We start from the raw sequence: 14945 nt of genomic DNA, 5'->3' as shown, positions 1-14945 counted from the left end.
GAGTTTTTGTAAGATGTTTCTTCCATCCACCAACGAAGAAACACATTGGTACTTTCCCATGATGAGTGAGTGCTTCAGGACCTCTTGCACTTACATGTGCAGCAAAGTACTGCAATGGAAGCATGCGGGGCCCATAACGCAGAGGTAGGCAGATTAAAACTATCCTCTGCTATATGCATTTTTTTTGTTAATTAAAGTAATCCAAAACTGGGATTGATATTTTTGCTCTTTTATTTTTCATTAAAGTACAATAACTTTTACCATTTTAATTTGTTTTAATAGTATATTGAAAGTATTGTTTTCTTTTAAACATCCACTTAATTTTCTTTACCCTATTATTAAAATGGTAATTGACAAAAACAAACTACATTGTCACCAGAAGAGCAATACAAAATGTACAAGTGATATATTAAAATCATCTTTCCAGCTTGAATTTCAATGATGCATTGGGGCAACGATTTTGTGAGAAACATTTTCACCCTTAAATAAAGATTTTCTTAATTCCTTACCTGTGTGCTAATTAGATATCACCTTGTTTTCACATTAAACAGACTTCCACATGAGAAAGCAGCAAGGATGCAGTGGCGTTAATGTTTCCTGGTGTCAACCTGTATTATTTCAGTAGACATTGAAATGAGGATGCATCTTGCTGCCTTTCCAATGAAGCAAGTTTAATTTAGTAATAGGTGAAAAACCATCCTTACAAAGGTGTTAATCAGAGACTTGGCTTTGTGGACACTTTTCAGAGAACAAATTTGTTAGCATAAAAATAAAGCCAGAAAATGAAGAGCTGTTTAATCACTCAATTGGATTTTTTTGCCAGCATATTTCTTTTTCTCTGCAACCCACTGCTAAATTGTGCTTCCTAGCTGTTTTTATAAAATCACTGAATCAAATCTAACTCTGATTACATCAGAGAAGGCCAGGTACCCTACACCAGGCTTTTTCAACCAGTGTGCCGTGGCACACTTGTGTGCCGCGACCAGTTGCAAGGTGTGCCGCGGAGCCAGAGCAGCTTCCTACACTTTCAGAGTGAACTGTTGGCCCAGGCTCTTCTTAGAGGATCAGTCATGCTCCGGCCGTGACCTATGCCTTGATGACACGGCGGTATGATATCATAGGTCACGGACACTGCATCTCACCACCCAGCCAGCCCACCCGCATGCATACACATCTTCCAGTTCCCGCCTGCATCCACAGCTTTCCTTGTCCACCCACATCCACACCTGCCCGACCGCCCGCTGCTCAGTATTCACAGCACTCCACTATGAACAACCCCTGCCACTGAGGGACAGGGAGGAGGACAGCTGACCGGTAGGGGCTAATATTTGTTATGTTATTTCTCCTGTGGGGAGCAATAGGATTTATAGATTTATGGGGGAAACAATGTGAATAATTCATGTCCGGAGCAATAGGATTTATGTGGAGAGAAATGTTACTGATTTATGTGTGAGCAACATGATTTATGTGGGCAGCAATGTGATGTGTTTTTTTCTGTGTAGGCCAATGTATATGTGGATTTTTTTTACTGTGAGGGCCAATGTGTGTTTTTTGTTTTTTCTGTGAGGAACTGATGGTGCGCCTTGGTAATTTTAAAATATTGGGGGTAAATCCAAGTTGATCGCAGCAGGAAATTTTTTAGCAGTTGGGCAAAACCATGTGCACTGCAGGTGTGGCAGATATAACATTTGCAGAGAGAGTTAGATTTGGGTGGGTTATTTTGTTTCTGTGCAGGGTAAATACTGGCTGCTTTATTTTTACACTGCAAATTAGATTGCAGATTGAACACACCACACCCAAATCTAACTCTCTCTGCACATGTTATATCTGCCTCCCCTGCAGTGCACATGGTTTTGCCCAATTGCTAACAGAATTCCTGCTGCGATCAACTTGGAATTACCCCCATTGTTCGGTGTGCCGCGAGTAAAAAATGGTTGAAAATCATTGCCCTACACCATAAGAGGGGGTTTGAAATTTTGACTTGTCTACTTAAAGATCACCAAAATCTGATAACAAGGTCAATTACGTCCTTGGGTGGGATTGAACCACCAACCTTTTGGATAATAGCCACACACACTAACTGATTGCGCCACAGAGACACTTTGCAAAAGTACATACTGACAAAGGCTAATAAGCGTTCATCTAAAACGTTTCCTAGAAAAACTTTAAAAAGTCAATAATCTGGAGAGTTTTTGTAAGATGTTTCTTCCATCAACCAACGAAGAAACACATTGGTACTTTCACATGATGAGTGAGTGCTTCAGGATCTATTGCACTTACATGTGTAGCAGAGTACAGCAATGGAAGCATGCTGGGCACATAACCCAGAGGTAGGCAGATTGAAACTATCCTCTGCTATATGCATTTTTTTTGTTAATTAAAGTAATCCAAAACTGGGATTGATATGTTGGCTCTTTTATTTTTACTTACAGTACAATAACTTCTACCATTTTAATTTGTTTTAATAGTATATTGATAGTATTGTTTTCTTTCAAAAATCCACTTAATTTTCTTTACCCTATTATTAAAATGGTTATTGACAAAAACAAACTACATTGTCACCAGAAGAGCAATACAAAATGTACAAGTGATATATTAAAATCATCTTTCCAGCTTGAATTTCAATGATGCATTGGGGCAACGATTTTGTGAGAAACATTTTCACCCTTAAATAAAGATTTTCTTAATTCCTTACCTGTGTGCTAATTAGATATCACCTTGTTTTCACATTAAACAGACTTCCACATGAGAAAGCAGCAAGGATGAAGTGGCGTTAATGTTTCCTGGTGTCAACCTGTATTATTTCAGTAGACATTGAAATGAGGATGCATCTTGCTGCCTTTCCAATGAAGCAAGTTTAATTTAGTAATAGGTTAAAAACCATCCTTACAAAGGTGTTAATCAGAGACTTGGCTTTGTGGACACTTTTCAGAGAACAAATTTGTTAGCATAAAAATAAAGCCAGAAAATGAAGAGCTGTTTAATCACTCAATTGGATTTTTTTTGCCAGCATATTTCTTTTTCTCTGCAACCCACTGCTAAATTGTGCTTCCTAGCTGTTTTTATAAAATCACTGAATCAAATCTAACTCTGATTACATCAGAGAAGGCCAGGTACCCTACACCAGAACAGGGGGTTTGAAATTTTGACTTGTCTACTTAAAGATCACCAAAATCTGATAACAAGGTCAATTACGTCCCTGGGTGGGATTGAACCACCAACCTTTTGGTTAATAGCCGTGCACACTAACTGATTGCGCCACAGAGACACTTTGCAAAAGTCCATACTGACAAAGGCTAATAAGCATTCATCTAAAACGTTTCCTAGAAAAACTTTAAAAAGTCAATAATCTGGAGAGTTTTTGTAAGATGTTTCTTCCATCAACCAACGAAGAAACACATTGGTACTTTCCCATGATGAGTGAGTGCTTCAGGATCTCTTGCACTTACATGTGCAGCAGAGTACAGCAATGGAAGCATGCTGGGCCCATAACCCAGCGGTAGGCAGATTGAAACTATCATCTGCTATATGCATTTTTTTTTGTTAATTAAAGTAATCCAAAACTGGGATTGATATTTTGGCTCTTTTATTTTTACTTAAAGTACAATAACTTTTACCATTTTAATTTGTTTTAATAGTATATTGACAGTATAGTTTTCTTTAAAAAATCCACTTAATTTTCTTTACCCTATTATTAAAAGGGTAATTGACAAAAACAAACTACATTGTCACCAGAAGAGCAATACAAAATGTACAAGTGATATATTAAAATCATCTTTCCAGCTTGAATTTCAATGATGCATTGGGGCAACGATTTTGTGAGAAACATCTTCACCCTTAAATAAAGATTTTCTTAATTCCTTACCTGTGTGCTAATTAGATATCACCTTGTTTTCACATTAAACAGACTTCCACATGAGAAAGCAGCAAGGATGCAGTGGCGTTAATGTTTCCTGGTGTCAACCTGTATTATTTCAGTAGACATTGAAATGAGGATGCATCTTGCTGCCTTTCCAATGAAGCAAGTTTAATTTAGTAATAGGTGAAAAACCATCCTTACAAAGGTGTTAATCAGAGACTTGGCTTTGTGGACACTTTTCAGAGAACAAATTTGTTAGCATAAAAATAAAGCCAGAAAATGAAGAGCTGTTTAATCACTCAATTGGATTTTTTTGCCAGCATATTTCTTTTTCTCTGCAACCCACTGCTAAATTGTGCTTCCTAGCTGTTTTTATAAAATCACTGAATCAAATCTAACTCTGATTACATCAGAGAAGGCCAGGTACCCTACACCATAAGAGGGGGTTTGAAATTTTGACTTGTCTACTTAAAGATCACCAAAATCTGATAACAAGGTCAATTACGTCCCTGGGTGGGATTGAACCACCAACCTTTTGGATAATAGCCACACACACTAACTGATTGCGCCACAGAGACACTTTGCAAAAGTACATACTGACAAAAGCTAATAAGCATTCATCTAAAACGTTTCCTAGAAAAACTTTAAAAAGTCAATAATCTGGAGAGTTTTTGTAAGATGTTTCTTCCATCAACCAACGAAGAAACACATTGGTACTTTCACATGATGAGTGAGTGCTTCAGGATCTATTGCACTTACATGTGCAGCAGAGTACAGCAATGGAAGCATGCTGGGCACATAACCCAGAGGTAGGCAGATTGAAACTATCCTCTGTTATATGCATTTTTTTTTTGTTAATTAAAGTAATCCAAAACTGGGATTGATATGTTGGCTCTTTTATTTTTACTTACAGTACAATAACTTCTACCATTTTAATTTGTTTTAATAGTATATTGATAGTATTGTTTTCTTTCAAAAATCCACTTAATTTTCTTTACCCTATTATTAAAATGGTTATTGACAAAAACAAACTACATTGTCACCAGAAGAGCAATACAAAATGTACAAGTGATATATTAAAATCATCTTTCCAGCTTGAATTTCAATGATGCATTGGGGCAACGATTTTGTGAGAAACATTTTCACCCTTAAATAAAGATTTTCTTAATTCCTTACCTGTGTGCTAATTAGATATCACCTTGTTTTCACATTAAACAGACTTCCACATGAGAAAGCAGCAAGGATGCAGTGGCGTTAATGTTTCCTGGTGTCAACCTGTATTATTTCAGTAGACATTGAAATGAGGATGCATCTTGCTGCCTTTCCAATGAAGCAAGTTTAATTTAGTAATAGGTTAAAAACCATCCTTACAAAGGTGTTAATCAGAGACTTGGCTTTGTGGACACTTTTCAGAGAACAAATTTGTTAGCATAAAAATAAAGCCAGAAAATTAAGAGCTGTTTAATCACTCAATTGGATTTTTTTTGCCAGCATATTTCTTTTTCTCTGCAACCCACTGCTAAATTGTGCTTCCTAGCTGTTTTTATAAAATAACTGAATCAAATCTAACTCTGATTACATCAGAGAAGGCCAGGTACCCTACACCAGAACAGGGGGTTTGAAATTTTGACTTGTCTACTTAAAGATCACCAAAATCTGATAACAAAGTCAATTACGTCCCTGGGTGGGATTGAACCACCAACCTTTTGGTTAATAGCCGTGCACACTAACTGATTGCGCCACAGAGACACTTCGTGAAAAGTACGTACTGACAAAGGCTAATAAGCATGCATCTAGAACGTTTCCTAGAAAAACTTTAAAAAGTCAATAATCTGGAGAGTTTTTGTAAAATGTTTCTTCCATCAACCAACGAAGAAACACATTGGTACTTTCCCATGATGAGTGAGTGCTTCAGGATCTCTTGCACTTACATGTGCAGCAGAGTACTGCAATGGAAGCTTGCTGGGCCCATAACCCAGAGGTAGGCAGATTGAAACTATCCTTTGCTATATGCATTTTTTTTGTTAATTTAAGCAATCAAAACTGGGATTGATATTTTTGCTCTTTTATTTTTACTTGAAGTACAATAACTTTTACCATTTTAATTTGTTTGAATAGTATATTGACAGTATAGTTTTCTTTAAAAAATCCACTTAATTTTCTTTACCCTATTATTAAAAGGGTAATTGACAAAAACAAACTACATTGTCACCAGAAGAGCAATACAAAATGTACAAGTGATATATTAAAATCATCTTTCCAGCTTGAATTTCAATGATGCATTGGGGCAACGATTTTGTGAGAAACATCTTCACCCTTAAATAAAGATTTTCTTAATTCCTTACCTGTGTGCTAATTAGATATCACCTTATTTTCACATTAAACAGACTTCCACATGAGAAAGCAGCAAGGATGCAGTGGCGTTAATGTTTCCTGGTGTCAACCTGTATTATTTCAGTAGACATTGAAATGAGGATGCATCTTGCTGCCTTTCCAATGAAGCAAGTTTAATTTAGTAATAGGTTAAAAACCATCCTAACAAAGGTGTTAATCAGAGACTTGGCTTTGTGGACACTTTTCAGAGAACAAATTTGTTAGCATAAAAATAAAGCCAGAAAATTAAGAGCTGTTTAATCACTCAATTGGATTTTTTTGCCAGCATATTTCTTTTTCTCTGCAACCCACTGCTAAATTGTGCTTCCTAGCTGTTTTTATAAAATCACTGAATCAAATCTAACTCTGATTACATCAGAGAAGGCCAGGTACCCTACACCAGAACAGGGGGTTTGAAATTTTGACTTGTCTACTTAAAGATCACCAAAATCTGATAACAAGGTCAATTACGTCCCTGGGTGGGATTGAACCACCAACCTTTTGGTTAATAGCCGTGCACACTAAATGATTGCGCCACAGAGACACTTTGCGAAAGTCCATACTGACAAAGGCTAATAAGCATTCATCTAAAACGTTTCCTAGAAAAACTTTAAAAAGTCAATAATCTGGAGAGTTTTTGTAAGATGTTTCTTCCATCAACCAACGAAGAAACACATTGGTACTTTCCCATGATGAGTGAGTGCTTCAGGATCTCTTGCACTTACATGTGCAGCAGAGTACAGCAATGGAAGCATGCTGGGCCCATAACCCAGCGGTAGGCAGATTGAAACTATCCTCTGCTATATGCATTTTTTTTTTGTTAATTAAAGTAATCCAAAACTGGGATTGATATTTTGGCTCTTTTATTTTTACTTAAAGTACAATAACTTTTACCATTTTAATTTGTTTTAATAGTATATTGACAGTATTGTTTTCTTTCAAAAATCCACTTAATTTTCTTTACCCTTTTATTAAAATGGTAATTGACAAAAACAAACTACATTGTCACCAGAAGAGCAATACAAAATGTACAAGTGATATATTAAAATCATCTTTCCAGCTTGAATTTCAATGATGCATTGGGGCAACGATTTTGTGAGAAACATTTTCACCCTTAAATAAAGATTTTCTTAATTCCTTACCTGTGTGCTAATTAGATATCACCTTGTTTTCACATTAAACAGACTTCCACATGAGAAAGCAGCAAGGATGCAGTGGCGTTAATGTTTCCTGGTGTCAACCTGTATTATTTCAGTAGACATTGAAATGAGGATGCATCTTGCTGCCTTTCCAATGAAGCAAGTTTAATTTAGTAATAGGTGAAAAACCATCCTTACAAAGGTGTTAATCAGAGACTTGGCTTTGTGGACACTTTTCAGAGAACAAATTTGTTAGCATAAAAATAAAGTCAGAAAATGAAGAGCTGTTTAATCACTCAATTGGATTTTTTTGCCAGCATATTTCTTTTTCTCTGCAACCCACTGCTAAATTGTGCTTCCTAGCTGTTTTTATAAAATCACTGAATCAAATCTAACTCTGATTACATCAGAGAAGGCCAGGTACCCTACACCATAAGAGGGGGTTTGAAATTTTAACTTGTCTACTTAAAGATCACCAAAATCTGATAACAAGGTCAATTACGTCCCTGGGTGGGATTGAACCACAAACCTTTTGGATAATAGCCACACACACTAACTGATTGCGCCACAGAGACACTTTGCAAAAGTACATACTGACAAAGGCTAATAAGCATTCATCTAAAACGTTTCCTAGAAAATTTTAAAAAGTCAATAATCTGGAGAGTTTTTGTAAGATGTTTCTTCCATCAACCAACGAAGAAACACATTGGTACTTTCACATGATGAGTGAGTGCTTCAGGATCTATTGCACTTACATGTGCAGCAGAGTACAGCAATGGAAGCATGCTGGGCACATAACCCAGAGGTAGGCAGATTGAAACTATCCTCTGCTATATGCATTTTTTTTTGTTAATTAAAGTAATCCAAAACTGGGATTGATATGCTGGCTCTTTTATTTTTACTTACAGTACAATAACTTCTACCATTTTAATTTGTTTTAATAGTATATTGATAGTATTGTTTTCTTTCAAAAATCCACTTAATTTTCTTTACCCTATTATTAAAATGGTTATTGACAAAAACAAACTACATTGTCACCAGAAGAGCAATACAAAATGTACAAGTGATATATTAAAATCATCTTTCCAGCTTGAATTTCAATGATGCATTGGGGAAACGATTTTGTGAGAAACATTTTCACCCTTAAATAAAGATTTTCTTAATTCCTTACCTGTGTGCTAATTAGATATCACCTTGTTTTCACATTAAACAGACTTCCACATGAGAAAGCAGCAAGGATGCAGTGGCGTTAATGTTTCCTGGTGTCAACCTGTATTATTTCAGTAGACATTGAAATGAGGATGCATCTTGTTGCCTTTCCAATGAAGCAAGTTTAATTTAGTAATAGGTTAAAAACCATCCTTACAAAGGTGTTAATCAGAGACTTGGCTTTGTGGACACTTTTCAGAGAACAAATTTGTTAGCATAAAAATAAAGCCAGAAAATTAAGAGCTGTTTAATCACTCAATTGGATTTTTTCCCCCAGCATATTTCTTTTTCTCTGCAACCCACTGCTAAATTGTGCTTCCTAGCTGTTTTTATAAAATCACTGAATCAAATCTAACTCTGATTACATCAGAGAAGGCCAGGTACCCTACACTAGAACAGGGGGTTTGAAATTTTGACTTGTCTACTTAAAGATCACCAAAATCTGATAACAAGGTCAATTACGTCCCTGGGTGGGATTGAACCACCAACCTTTTGGTTAATAGCCGTGCACACTAACTGATTGCGCCACAGAGACACTTTGCAAAAGTCCATACTGACAAAGGCTAATAAGCATTCATCTAAAACGTTTCCTAGAAAAACTTTAAAAAGTCAATAATCTGGAGAGTTTTTGTAAGATGTTTCTTCCATCAACCAACGAAGAAACACATTGGTACTTTCCCATGATGAGTGAGTGCTTCAGGATCTCTTGCACTTACATGTGCAGCAGAGTACAGCAATGGAAGCATGCTGGGCCCATAACCCAGTGGTAGGCAGATTGAAACTATCCTCTGCTATATGCATTTTTTTTTTGTTAATTAAAGTAATCCAAAACTGGGATTGATATTTTGGCTCTTTTATTTTTACTTAAAGTACAATAACTTTTACCATTTTAATTTGTTTGAATAGTATATTGACAGTATAGTTTTCTTTAAAAAATCCACTTAATTTTCTTTACCCTATTATTAAAAGGGTAATTGACAAAAACAAACTACATTGTCACCAGAAGAGCAATACAAAATGTACAAGTGATATATTAAAATCATCTTTCCAGCTTGAATTTCAATGATGCATTGGGGCAACGATTTTGTGAGAAACATCTACACCCTTAAATAAAGATTTTCTTAATTCCTTACCTGTGTGCTAATTAGATATCACCTTGTTTTCACATTAAACAGACTTCTACATGAGAAAGCAGCAAGGATGCAGTGGCGTTAATGTTTCCTTGTGTCAACCTGTATTATTTCAGTAGACATTGAAATGAGGATGCATCTTGCTGCCTTTCCAATGAAGCAAGTTTAATTTAGTAATAGGTGAAAAACCATCCCTACAAAGGTGTTAATCAGAGACTTGGCTTTGTGGACACTTTTCAGAGAACAAATTTGTTAGCATAAAAATAAAGCCAGTAAATGAAGAGCTGTTTAATCACTCAATTGGATTTTTTTTGCCAGCATATTTCTTTTTCTCTGCAACCCACTGCTAAATTGTGCTTCCTAGCTGTTTTTATTAAATCACTGAATCAAATCTAACTCTGATTACATCAGAAAAGGCCAGGTACCCTACACCATAACAGGGGGTTTGAAATTTTGACTTGTCTACTTAAAGATCACCAAAATCTGATAACAAGGTCAATTACGTCCCTGGGTGGGATTGAACCACCAACCTTTTGGTTAATAGCCGTGCACACTAACTGATTGCGCCACAGAGACACTTTGCGAAAGTCCATACTGACAAAGGCTAATAAGCATTCATCTAAAACGTTTCCTAGAAAAACTTTAAAAAGTCAATAATCTGGAGAGTTTTTGTAAGATGTTTCTTCCATCAACCAACGAAGAAACACATTGGTACTTTCCCATGATGAGTGAGTGCTTCAGGATCTCTTGCACTTACATGTGCAGCAGAGTACAGCAATGGAAGCATGCTGGGCCCATAACCCAGCGGTAGGCAGATTGAAACTATCCTCTGCTATATGCATTTTTTTTTGTTAATTAAAGTAATCCAAAACTGGGATTGATATTTTGGCTCTTTTATTTTTACTTAAAGTACAATAACTTTTACCATTTTAATTTGTTTTAATAGTATATTGACAGTATTGTTTTCTTTCAAAAATCCACTTAATTTTCTTTACCCTTTTATTAAAATGGTAATTGACAAAAACAAACTACATTGTCACCAGAAGAGCAATACAAAATGTACAAGTGATATATTAAAATCATCTTTCCAGCTTGAATTTCAATGATGCATTGGGGCAACGATTTTGTGAGAAACATCTTCACCCTTAAAGATTTTCTTAATTCCTTACCTGTGTGCTAATTAGATATCACCTTGTTTTCACATTAAACAGACTTCCACATGAGAAAGCAGCAAGGATGCAGTGGCGTTAATGTTTCCTGGTGTCAACCTGTATTATTTCAGTAGAAATTGAAATGAGGATGCATCTTGCTGCCTTTCCAATGAAGCAAGTTTAATTTAGTAATAGGTGAAAAACCATCCCTACAAAGGTGTTAATCAGAGACTTGGTTTTGTGGACACTTTTCAGAGAACAAATTTGTTAGCATAAAAATAAAGCCAGAAAATGAAGAGCTGTTTAATCACTCAATTGGATTTTTTTTGCCAGCATATTTCTTTTTCTCTGCAACCCACTGCTAAATTGTGCTTCCTATCTGTTTTTATAAAATCACTGAATCAAATCTAACTCTGATTACATCAGAGAAGGCCAGATACCCTACACCATAACAGGGGGTTTGAAATTTTGAATTGTCTACTTAAAGATCACCAAAATCTGATAACAAGGTCAATTACGTCCCTGGGTGGGATTGAACCACCAACCTTTTGGTTAGTAGCCAAACACACTGACCGATTGCGCCACAGAGACACTTTGTAAAAAGTACATACTGACAAAGGCTAATAAGCATACATCTAGAACGTTTCCTAGAAAAACTTTAAAAAGTCAATAATCTGGAGAGTTTTTGTAAGATGTTTCTTCCATCAACCAACGAAGAAACACATTGGTACTTTCCCATGATGACTGAGTGCTTCAGGATCTCTTGCACTTACATGTGCAGCAGAGTACTGCAATGGAAGCATGCTGGGCCCATAACCCAGAGGTAGGCAGATTGAAACTATCCTTTGCTCTATGCATTTTTTTTTAATTTAAGTAATCAAAACTGGGATTGATATTTTTGCTCTTTTATTTTTACTTAAAGTACAATAACTTTTACCATTTTAATTTGTTTTAATAGTATATTGACAGTATAGTTTTCTTTAAAAAATCCACTTAATTTTCTTTACCCTATTATTAAAAGGGTAATTGACAAAAACAAACTACATTGTCACCAGAAGAGCAATACAAAATGTACAAGTGATATATTAAAATCATCTTTCCAGCTTGAATTTCAATGATGCATTGGGGCAACGATTTTGTGAGAAACATCTTCACCCTTAAAGATTTTCTTAATTCCTTACCTGTGTGCTAATTAGATATCACCTTGTTTTCACATTAAACAGACTTCTACATGAGAAAGCAGCAAGGATGCAGTGGCGTTAATGTTTCCTGGTGTCAACCTGTATTATTTCAGTAGACATTGAAATGAGGATGCATCTTGCTGCCTTTCCAATGAAGCAAGTTTAATTTAGTAATAGGTTAAAAACCATCCTTACAAAGGAGTTAATCAGAGACTTGGCTTTGTGGACACTTTTCAGAGAACAAATTTGTTAGCATAAAAATAAAGCCAGAAAATTAAGAGCTGTTTAATCACTCAATTGGATTTTTTTGCCAGCATATTTCTTTTTCTCTGCAACCCACTGCTAAATTGTGCTTCCTAGCTGTTTTTATAAAATCACTGAATCAAATCTAACTCTGATTACATCAGAGCAGGCCAGGTACCCTACACCAGAACAGGGGGTTTGAAATTTTGACTTGTCTACTTAAAGATCACCAAAATCTGATAACAAGGTCAATTACGTCCCTGGGTGGGATTGAACCACCAACCTTTTGGTTAATAGCCGTGCACACTAACTGATTGCGCCACAGAGACACTTTGTGAAAGTCCATACTGACAAAGGCTAATAAGCATTCATCTAAAACGTTTCCTAGAAAAACTTTAAAAAGTCAATAATCTGGAGAGTTTTTGTAAGATGTTTCTTCCATCAACCAACGAAGAAACACATTGGTACTTTCCCATGATGAGTGAGTGCTTCAGGATCTCTTGCACTTACATGTGCAGCAGAGTACAGCAATGGAAGCATGCTGGGCCCATAACCCAGCGGTAGGCAGATTGAAACTATCCTCTGCTATATGCATTTTTTTTTGTTAATTAAATCCAAAACTGGGATTGATATTTTGGCTCTTTTATTTTTACTTAAAGTACAATAACTTTTACCATTTTAATTTGTTTTAATAGTATATTGACAGTATTGTTTTCTTTCAAAAATCCACTTAATTTTCTTTACTTTTTTATTAAAATGGTAATTGACAAAAACAAACTACATTGTCACCAGAAGAGCAATACAAAATGTACAAGTGATATATTAAAATCATCTTTCCAGCTTGAATTTCAATGATGCATTGGGGCAACGATTTTGTGAGAAACATCTTCACCCTTAAAGATTTTCTTAATTCATTACCTGTGTGCTAATTAGATATCACCTTGTTTTCACATTAAACAGACTTCCACATGAGAAAGCAGCAAGGATGCAGTGGCGTTAATGTTTCCTGGTGTCAACCTGTATTATTTCAGTAGACATTGAAATGAGGATGCATCTTGCTGCCTTTCCAATGAAGCAAGTTTAATTTAGTAATAGGTGAAAAACCATCCCTACAAAGGTGTTAATCAGAGACTTGGCTTTGTGGACACTTTTCAGAGAACAAATTTGTTAGCATAAAAATAAAGCCAGAAAATGAAGAGCTGTTTAATCACTCAATTGGATTTTTTTTGCCAGCATATTTCTTTTTCTCTGCAACCCACTGCTAAATTGTGCTTCCTAGCTGTTTTTATAAAATCAATGAATCAAATCTAACTCTGATTACATCAGAGAAGGCCAGGTACCCTACACCATAACAGGGGGTTTGAAATTTTGACTTGTCTACTTAAAGATCACCAAAATCTGATAACAAGGTCAATTACATCCCTGGGTGGGATTGAACCACCAACCTTTTGGTTAGTAGCTGGACACACTAACCGATTGCGCCACAGAGACACTTTGCAAAACATACATACTGACAAAGGCTAATAAGCATACATCTAGAACGTTTCCTAGAAAAACTTTAAAAAGTCAATAATCTGGAGAGTTTTTGTAAGATGTTTCTTCCATTAACCAACGAAGAAACACATTGGTACTTTCCCATGATGAGTGAGTGCTTCAGGATCTCTTGCACTTACATGTGCAGCAGAGTACTGCAATGGAAGCATGCTGGGCCCATAACCCAGAGGTAGGCAGATTGAAACTATCCTTTGCTATATGCATTTTTTTTTGTTAATTTAAGTAATCAAAACTGGGATTGATATTTTTGCTCTTTTATTTTTACTTAAAGTACAATAACTTTTACCATTTTAATTTGTTTTAATAGTATATTGACAGTATAGTTTTCTTTAAAAAATCCACTTAATTTTCTTTACCCTATTATTAAAAGGGTAATTGACAAAAACAAACTACATTGTCACCAGAAGAGCAATACAAAATGTACAAGTGATATATTAAAATCATCTTTCCAGCTTGAATTTCAATGATGCATTGGGGCAACGATTTTGTGAGAAACATCTTCACCCTTAAATTCAGATTTTCTTAATTCCTTACCTGTGTGCTAATTAGATATCACCTTGTTTTCACATTAAACAGACTTCTACATGAGAAAGCAGCAAGGATGCAGTGGCGTTAATGTTTCCTGGTGTCAACCTGTATTATTTCAGTAGACATTGAAATGAGGATGCATCTTGCTGCCTTTCCAATGAAGCAAGTTTAATTTAGTTATAGGTGAAAAACCATCCCTACAAAGGTGTTAATCAGAGACTTGGCTTTGTGGACACTTTTTAGAGAACAAATTTGTTAGCATAAAAATAAAGGCAGAAAATGAAGAGCTGTTTAATCACTCAATTGGATTTTTCTGCCAGCATATTTTTTTTCTCTGCAACCCATTGCTAAATTGTACTTCCTAGCTGTTTTTTATAAAATCACTGAATCAAATCTAACTCTGATTACATCAGAGAAGGCCAGGTACCCTACACCATAAGAGGGGGTTTGAAATGTTGACTTGTCTACTTAAATATCACCAAAACCTGATCACAAGGTCAATTATGTCCCTGGGTGGGATTGAACCACCAACCTTTTGGTTAGTAGCCAGACACACTAACCGATTGCGCCACAGAGAC

The 14945-nt window shown here is 35.7% G+C and overlaps 2 non-coding genes across 2 annotated transcripts; both read right to left on the bottom strand.

Moving 5' to 3' along the window:
* Window positions 1-11378: 11378 nt before the first annotated feature.
* TRNAS-ACU (transfer RNA serine (anticodon ACU)) lies at window positions 11379-11452 on the bottom strand. Its single transcript has one exon. It is a non-coding gene; the product is annotated as a tRNA-Ser (tRNA).
* A 3419-nt stretch (window positions 11453-14871) lies between these two features.
* Window positions 14872-14945, bottom strand: TRNAS-ACU (transfer RNA serine (anticodon ACU)). The gene has a single exon. It is a non-coding gene; the product is annotated as a tRNA-Ser (tRNA).

This window comes from Pseudophryne corroboree, unplaced genomic scaffold (genome assembly GCF_028390025.1).
Source record: "Pseudophryne corroboree isolate aPseCor3 unplaced genomic scaffold, aPseCor3.hap2 scaffold_1516, whole genome shotgun sequence".
In the NCBI taxonomy this organism is placed as follows: Eukaryota; Metazoa; Chordata; class Amphibia; order Anura; family Myobatrachidae; genus Pseudophryne; species Pseudophryne corroboree.
This window is presented reverse-complemented; position numbering and strand designations above follow the sequence as displayed.